General features: G+C 36.1%; 1 long non-coding RNA gene across 1 annotated transcript; it reads right to left on the bottom strand.

Annotated features, from left to right (window-relative positions):
* Positions 1–43: 43 nt before the first annotated feature.
* Positions 44–4,579, bottom strand: LOC139137588 (uncharacterized). The gene is made up of 4 exons (XR_011553412.1): positions 4,500–4,579; positions 1,817–1,922; positions 275–435; positions 44–157 (listed from the first exon to the last, which is right to left on the bottom strand). It is a non-coding gene; the product is annotated as an uncharacterized lncRNA (long non-coding RNA).
* Positions 4,580–9,527: the final 4,948 nt, after the last annotated feature.

Genomic DNA, 9,527 nt, shown 5'->3' with positions numbered 1-9,527 from the left:
CAAACCAGAATAAAAAGGTTTCATAGATAGCCACTTGCCCAAATCATGACACAGCGCCGCTAATCCAATGCATAACTCCTCTTCATTTGTTATTCCCAGACTTTGTTGATATTTTTCTTTTAAATGCCTGACCATCCTCAAGGCCAAGTAGCATGTGCTATGGAATGAAATAATACAGGAAGACAATAACTATGAGCTAATGGCAAAAGGTATTAAGCTTTACACTTTGGTATTAAAGACGCAACAATGACAATACTATAAAGCAATGTATTACCCTATACTGTGCTCAAATCGTGTATGGACAGCACCTGGATATACAAAGCTGACTGTTCCTAGCTGTTTTATCTCCCTCAAACGTTGGAACTCTGGCTTGTCGATAATTACCATGTACACAGGGTCAAGCTCAACGGTTCCGTGAATTGGGTCTTGAAATACCTGTCAGAAAAATCAACGTGAGCGTTGGCAAAAATATTCGTCAAGGACACGACGCTAAATGACAATGTCAGGTAAAGTTCATTCGCCATTATAGAACACCGCTCTTCTTGTATTTGTATGAACGAAATGCGGTATGAATGACCATAGCACAATGAATGAAGTTATTCTGTGTGACCCTTCATCAACATCATTATCTGAACTATGGAATTCCCTTTTGCATCTTCCCTTTGAACTGTTTTGAATAAAATCTGGATTTACACTTGTTGAGACGTGTAACTGTATTTAGACTGGTCAATAGTGGCTGCAGGATTTGCATATCAAACACACCAATTCTGGACATAAAGCTCATTGTCCACCGATATGACTAGATTCTGGCTGTACTGATCAAATATACTTATCAGCTCGCTGAACTTGTGGTGTTAAATCAATTTATATATCAATTATACATCAAATATTCTTTCTTTAGCGTGGATGTATGTTAACGCATTAAAGTTGAGAATTGAAACTGGTCGATACTCTTGCTTACAGGTTGAAGAAAGAAAATATATACTCTTTGTCAGGAAAATACTGTTGAAGACGAATTTCATTTTGTCTTTTATAGATTATACAGTAACGCAGTCACTGGTATACCATCAAATGGCAAGCTTACCAAAGTTTAATCAAGTGTACGTATTTATTTAGGTATGTGAAACCATGTCACTATAATAAAATGCTAACTAGCTAACCAAACATTACTACATTCTACAGAATGTAACGACAGTTGTTAAGCTATTGTCCATTATTGCAGGTAAAATTGTCGTTTTCCATTCTTTGCATGCGCGTCATACTTCTGCGTCATTTTTCGGGAAGTCTGTATTTTCCTAAATTTCATTTGATCACTTGGAGAGTAATCAACATTTTCATGTTTATAGCTGTTAGCCTTTACCTATGTTTTTACGGTCCCTATTGTTGTAATATCAAGCAGCCAGACTATACACCGCATTAATTGAGCACACCTGTTCCTAAATAAGTACTCCACTGAACGTAAAAGTTCATGAGTTTTTTTCTCTCTATCAGTGGAAAGAAAATACTATATCTTAGTTTTTGGTCATTTGTTATCTTTAATTAATCGCTCAGTTTGTGAAAGAATGTATTGAATGAATGAATATTTTAAACATAAGCATAGGGGTCAACATTATTCTAATTAATTAAGTTCATCAGGTTGTCTTCTTGTATTCTTCCCTTAAAAGGTAACTGTCACAGGACAAGCACGGGGGCGGGAGGACAAGCCAAACAAACGTCCCTGTTGATTGATTTTTTTAAACTAAGGTGATGTGTAGGAAATAGGTTTGTCCTTTATTTCAAACTTCGCAAAAATCTACTTTTATGGCTTTTTTAATACCTTTGGTTCTTTGCTCACGAATTCTTTCAGTTTCTCACCACTGGTAGTACGAGGAGTCATTGAATGAGTATCCATTGTATATGTTCCTCTTGTCAGAGGGGATGTCCTAAAAAGGGAAAGAAAAAACAAAATGTACATGTACTTAATAAAGATTTGGAAACGAAATGAAATAAAGTAATTACAGTAATTGTGACGACTTAGTAAATATATGGTAAAATACGTTAATTTCAAAACAGAGTGCTTACATTGCAGATTATATGCATTAAAAGTGTAAAGGTTTTTGAAACTCTATTTTTTTACAAGCATCACTCACTTACGTAGCCGAGCAATTTTGACCGCTGGGTTCGAATCCTGTCAAGAGTTTGCTGAATTTGAAAGTCATGTATATGTGTATGTGCGCGCGCTGTGGCTGTGAAAAACCAGGAAAGGACACTGTTTATGGCAAACTATGACTGATTATTTATTTTCAAATGACAAAACGTGTTAAATATTTCTTCAATTGTCTTCATATTTGTTGTAGATTTTCTGTAAAATGAACGTTGCCGAATGCATGCTTATGTAGAAATTATATATGTTTGAACGGTGGTTACCTTGGCCATTTTATCGAAATTGAGATGTCTGTTGAACAAAATGTTATTGTATCTCAATGAAAAGTGAAATGGATTCTTAAGGGGCGTTTCACCCAACACAGCGTATTTGCTCAAAAATCACTTTTCGCAAATATTCATTCAATTTTAATTAATTGTCAACCAAGATTAAAATATTAGTTGGGTTCACCTTTTAGCGTGTCAAGTAGTTGTAAGTTGCGTGATACAGAAGTGTTAATTTATGCAAATATATGCAAACCAACGGATTTCCTGTCTTCTTTTTCTCCAAATTTCAAAATTTTCAAAGAATTTAACTCTTCTTTGGCTTGGTCAAATTTTCTGAAATTTCACATTATGTTCTTTAAATGCTCCATAAAAAAAAGACTATTTTGTTTGGCAGTAAAGTTCTTACATTTGGAATTAGAGGTATTTTAATTTTGCTAATAATGATTTTAATGACTTTTTTGAGTGTCAATGTTTCAATCCTTGCCATTTCAGAGTGAGGATAGATAATGCAAAATAAAAGTCGTTTTCTACATATACTCTTCTTTCAAGTGAAATATTACATTTCAGAAAATAGCCTGAAGTTTTGACTTATATTAATTGTTATCATAAGTACAAAATTGAGGTTTTTAACCCAAATATACACCCACTTCATCCTTTGAGTAAACTAATGCTACCATACTAAACTTTAGAGTCTCTGCTTTTTGAAACTACATAGTGCGAGGGGGTTTCCTTGTCATCTTTGATGAGAACTATTGCTTTGAAAAAAATTGTGTTGGCAACATGCAGCTCCACCTTTAAAGAAAAGAAAATTAGAAAGAGCTTACAACATACTGACAACTGGGTTCTTGTTTGTTTGTTTGCTTTTTGCTGTATCATAATTTAGTGTCGGTTGCGCTTAATTCATTTGCATCACGTATTTTATTTTATCTATGTCATTTTATTCATTTATTGCAGATCCATTTATGGCTGGATTTATTTAGAGTGATAAATAAAATAAAAGATTTACATGAATAATTCAGCTTCGTTATCATAAAATCTGGTTTGTTTATTGTTGATATCCCTCGTGCCAGGTCTGCCAAAGGTGGTACTCCCTCAAGCCAGTTTTCTAAGAGAGATTTGTCACCCGGACACAGTAAGATAACATCAATTTGTCCAATAATCATATCCATTCGAAAAGGACTTGCCGGATGGGTATACAGGGAACAGTAATCGCAACTCAAAAAAATCCGAAAATATGCGTATGCTATGTAAATCGATTTAATCACGTTCAAAGGCACAGTGCAGACCACAATCATTCTGGAAAGTTGAGGTACAACAAAATATCAGTAGTATGAAAATATATCATTTCAATTTTATACCAGTAATATGCAAGAATAGAGTTGCCCGAATAACTTGCAATCTAATGATATCGATGTGCATACATTTTTGATCCAACATTATGAAGAAGATGGCATTTGAACGATGTCTTGAACCACTAACAAACTTGTTTACCATATCTTGAAAAACAAACACACCTAAAAGGGAAGTTACCGGTGGGCATTGGGTGAAAAGAATATGCCATCTCTCTTTTTTTCTTACTTTGAGTGAATAATAATTCTAGCCAAATTGCCAAATGCACCTTTTCAACCTGTCATCGCCGAGCGAGGCACCAAGAAAGCTTACACGGGCTGATTGTTGTTCTTATTCAAATCGGCAGATATCAGATACTCATTCAATAACCTGAGTATAACTGACGACTTATCTAATGATCTCGCTGTTATCGACGATCGGTGTCCACATTTGTTTAGAAATAGCGTCTTTATTATTTCGTCTTTTGTAACCTCACAAATTCTCCCCAAGACGTCAACGTCACATGCGTTTCTAACTAGTCTATACCTACGTATACAAAAGAGTTTGTTGACTATCCTCTTTGAGACATAGCAACCATATTCAAAACGAAGCTACCTGGATGGATTCCAACTTTCGTTTGTGCACGTAATTTTCACACATCAATATTAATATCTCATTTTCCGCGACGAGTAAAACTATAATGTGCACGAAGAAGGAAATCCCTTCTCTTTTGTCACTGGTGCCATACTGAATTTACCCACCTGAAATAATATCCTGATTTTTACGTCCACGACCAGAAAAGTACCAGCGTTTCAACTGTGCTGAGGGCTCTCAGTAAATGTGCTGGTGTATAGGCTCTCGAATTTAAATGTTGAGGGTAAACAAAGAGGTCTTGCAGATGTGTATATTAGTGTGTTGAATAAACGACAGCAATTTGCGCACTTTATGATGGTAAATTCATATTTTACTGAAGAATTTAACTTTGCGGTGAAATTGCCAAAGAGTAGACTTATCCAGACTGAAGTTAATGGCTAAATATTTGACCCCGCTGCCTGTAAAGATATTTACAACCTTGCCTTCAAATAGGCACTTCCATGAGAACAAACCCCTATTGTAATATGTTGTTTGGAAAAAGCGAACTTTTCAGGACGAGCTTGGGCGCTTGAGGAGAAAATCTGCTCAGCAAAATGAAATACATCGTAGTGTCTAAATTTAGATTATTGTGGCTGCGGCACGGTTTCATTCATGATCGAAAATCACTAAGGTTTCGTTCGAATCGACCATGATGATAGGATACTCATAGTTCTGTATAAAAGATTATAAAAAGAATCATGGGCCACATCCCATTTTAATAATTAAAAGGACAAAAGAAATAATGCAAAAACTCTTCTTCATCGACAAGCAAATGTTCCTAATACATATTTAAGCCCCCTTCTCTTTCGTTTTTCACTTTTATTCTGCAACTGTCTTGATAGCTAAACTGCAGAATTGAAGTTCTCGTGAGAGTAAACTCTTCATTACTTTAATACAACATGATATAAGTGAGAATGCTGTCATTTCGACTGTAATCTACGTACCTATAAACGCACGGGGGAAAATTAATGTGATACACAATGCCTAGAAATTCTCCCAACGTCCCCATGCATTGCCTATAGAAAGCAACCAATCTGTCACGCTCACGAATCACAGTGCTTTGTTTGACTCGCCTTTGGATAGATACGCTTGACCTCACATTCGGTTGACCGATGCCCGCCCGCAGAGTAGACGTTTACCTGCAGTGTGACAAAGAGTAGGAGAGATGTATTGTCCGTGATGTAATAACAATTACTTAAGGTGGTTATTGAAAATAGTTGAGCATAGCAACAGCAAAACACAAAGTTCTGGAAAATATTCTATGAATTTATCACAGAATGTCCGCAGTTTCTTCAAAAATGTATCTTGTAGTGACTGAAAAGTGAGTGAAAATTCTCATTGAAACTGCTACAGTAATTTAAATAAAATCGAACTTTTAAAATTATTCTAGCTAGTTGACGATATTAGAAATGGCATGCGACGGCTAAGCCTGCTGGTGCACGTTTCTTAAAAGATGCCATTGTTCTCATGACATTGTGAAGGGGACGTGAGGGTCACCAATGCCCTCTACGAGGATAACCCCATGTCTGAAAAAACATTACAAGACCGTTTGTCGCGTCCCTTCCACGTTACTATAGCAAGTCATACGTTAACCATGAATTGGATATAAAACGTCAATAAGCAGGTGAGCAGTAACTTATCCCGCAAATTCCTTCAATCATAGCGACGTTGTAAGAATGTGACGTCATTTGCATGATACACGGGCAATCATTCCATGCGATCGCATTTAAGTTTTGTTTAAAATAGTAGTCTTATGTTTCTAATTGCTTCGCAAGATTTATATAACGCTTCATGTTTTTTTGTCGTGATTCGCTAGAATACGTCATGTGATAAGAAAATATAGATAAGTCTTGCCTCACTAGCTCGAAAAAGCAAGGTCCGAGGGTTTATTAAATACTTTGAAAAAAGTGCCCCATCACGTGACTATACCTTTAGTGTCGTCTGCAACTCTGAAACAACGGCGGGTGGTTATAGCATGACGAGCCTCCGATAAAAACAAAAAGATTTTCCCTTCTAACAGCGCAGGAACTTGAAGAGGTTACTGACAGCAAAAACATAAGTGCAGCGGAGGACGTTATTTAGTATATTGAGAACAGTTTTGAGTCATTTTGTTAATAAGATGGCGCTACTGATACCGTTTTGGAAATATGTCTAGGAGTGAGACGTTTACAAACTTCTCACCAAGAATTACTGGCAATGTTGCACTGGATGTACTTCCACACGACTGCGAGAAACACCCTTAAGGTACTTCAAAACATATTTGAACACTAAGGGAGCGTTCAGTTATTATGGCCGGCGGTGGGCCGGCAAATTCTTCCTGCGCATCAGTCAAAATAAGTGAACCCCCTACCCATTGTACCAAAAATTGATGAACCCCCCCCTTTCAAGATGACAAAAATTTCATGACCCCCCCCCCCACATTGCTTGAGTAAATTAGCTGCACACACAAACACCTCAGCGGTATGGAGCGATAGAATCCCCCAAAAAAGAGCTTAGATTTTTTCAAATGATCTTCCTTACAAACTCAAAAGGTGTTAATGTTCAGATTTCCCAATCTGACTTGCTATAATTTTGAAATTACCCCTCAAAGGGGTTGGACAGAAATTACTGAAGAATCGCAATATTTTTGCACAAGCTTGTGTGTACATGTTTTGATATTTGGATTTAATTAAAAATCAGCTGTTGATAATGTTGATTCATTATACATGGTATACATATATTTTCTCATACATGTATGAGGAATCTATGTAATACTTTCTCAATGCAAAACTATATCTATGCATTTATAGATATTTGATAATTTACATAATTGTACTTAAATGAAATAGGGTTGTTACCACTGGCATGTGGACAAAAAGTTTGACCTTAGAATTTCACCAAAAATGTTCATCCACTATACATGGGAGTCAATGATAAAATTGTGAATAATTTTTTTTCCATGAAAAACTTGGTATACTTGTGCATATACAGACGTTCACTAATTGACATAATTGTACTTGTCATTAGAATATGATGGTTAAAGGTGCATATTATGTGTACAAGAAATCTGATTATGGAATTTCACCGAAAATGTTCATCCACTATACATGGGAGTCTATGAGGAAAGTATGAATAATTTTTTTCCAATACAAAAATAGGTAAACCCATGTATTTACGTACTCTCGATTATTGATATCAATGTACTTAATTAGATTAGGATGGTAACAAATGAATGTGTTTGCCAGAAATTGGATTTTAGAATTATACCAAAACGTAGATTCACTGTACATGGGAGTCTAAGAGGAAAATATGAATAATTTTTTTCCAATACAAAACTATCAAAATCTGTGTATTTATAGACATTTGATAATTCATTTTAAGTGCTTAGTTAGCCTAGGATGGTTAGAGGTTGATATGTGTGCAAGAAATTGGATTTTGGAATTTCACCGAAATGTTGATTCAATATACACTGGAGTCTATGAGAAAACTAAGAATAATTTTTTTACAATGCTAAACTAAATAAATTTGTGCTTTTATATAGGTGTATATTTGTGCTTTTATATAGGCGTTTGATAATTGATACAAATGTACTTGATTCAAATAGGGTATTTAAAAGTTCAGATGTGGACAACAATTATGATATTGGAATTTCACCTAAAAGTATTATTTAACTTTTCATGGTACTAGTAGTCTCAGTACAGGTAACTGTTAAATAATTTCCCTGACAAAACTTGCTATATCTCTAATATGTAAGTAATAGGAATTGTTCATTGCCCTCAGTGCAGTGAGCTTGATTTACAATAAGACAAGCCTCAGAGTTGTCAAGTCAAGATGTTCATGTGACAGATAATTATACTTTTGTTCAGATTTACAGGTGAATAACTTCAGAGAATGAAATCATGCAACGAATCATTTTTAACTCCAAGAATATTTCTGAACACTGAAACTGCTTTTTGACGGGACGGATACTTATGAAAATTAAGTGACCCCCTCTGAGCTGTTTGAAAAATACATGACCCCCCCCCCTTTGCAGTTTTCAAATTTGAGGTGAACCCCCCCCCCCTTGATTTTGCGGCCAACCCCCGGCCATAATAACTGAACGCTCCCTAACATGGAACAGCATGAGCATGTTGTAGTGCATCTACGATCTGGTTTGTATTCAGGCCGTAGTCCCGAGCCGTTCATTACACCTCGTGACTATGCGTTACCACAAATACATCGTTATACCCTAGGCCTACGGCCTAAGGGAATAGGATATACTGCAGGTAATGCCGCACAGCCTCTTGAGGTAATAAATATATGGGTGCTAAAGCCCCTATGACTAGGTAAGGGGTGTTCAATATTGTATAGTGGAGCCGTTCGATAATGGGACAATGACTCCGAAGAGGGCAGATTCCTGTTCATTAATTGCGATACAGAAGGGGCTTAATGGCCGAGAATGAATTTTTAGTAAAGTTATGGTTCAATGTTGAATTAAAAGGTGATATCTGAAGGCAGTATTGATGGCAAATAGCAATAGTAATGGCAGTGACAGCCATGCAAAATGGAATACCCTCAGTGGAATTGGATGGGTCAACGCGCCACATGCAATCATGTATGAAAGTCGTTTATACAATTATGACTACAGTTCGAGCAGCATCCGATAACATGTTAATAATATCAAAATAAAACATTCCAACGTATAAAGTCGCATCGTTGACAACGGAGCTACACAAAAAGTAGCCATACATTTCTGGGACAATAAATTTGCATAAAGTTTGTGCAAGGTACCTACCGGTATGTACCAAATATCAAGGCAATCTGGCTTAAGGTTTGAGTTGTAGCATTTTGACATAGTTGGTCTTTTTTACCTCATTTGAATGTTTTTGATACAAACATGTTTGTTTAAACAAGTTCGCATGTCCAGCCTGTGATGCACCAACACATTAAATATTGAGACCGTAGCAAGCTAATGTGGAGTGACTCTGGGTGAAAAATATGTGCATCTTTGATGGCCATTGGTGGCCATATTGGATCATATCATGACAAATTACATGCACATGTATGACATAGATTGATGTTCTTGTACCAACTTTAAATGAAATTGGTTGAGACATGTCTGAGTTATGGCTCCAGACATGAAAAAATCGTTTTCAAAATGGCTGCCAGGCGGCCATATTTGATTGTATCATGAACAA

Source organism: Ptychodera flava, chromosome 7 (genome assembly GCF_041260155.1).
Source record: "Ptychodera flava strain L36383 chromosome 7, AS_Pfla_20210202, whole genome shotgun sequence".
In the NCBI taxonomy this organism is placed as follows: domain Eukaryota; kingdom Metazoa; phylum Hemichordata; class Enteropneusta; family Ptychoderidae; genus Ptychodera; species Ptychodera flava.
The sequence above is the reverse complement of the archived record's forward strand: the minus strand, read 5'-3'. Positions and strand labels throughout refer to the sequence as shown.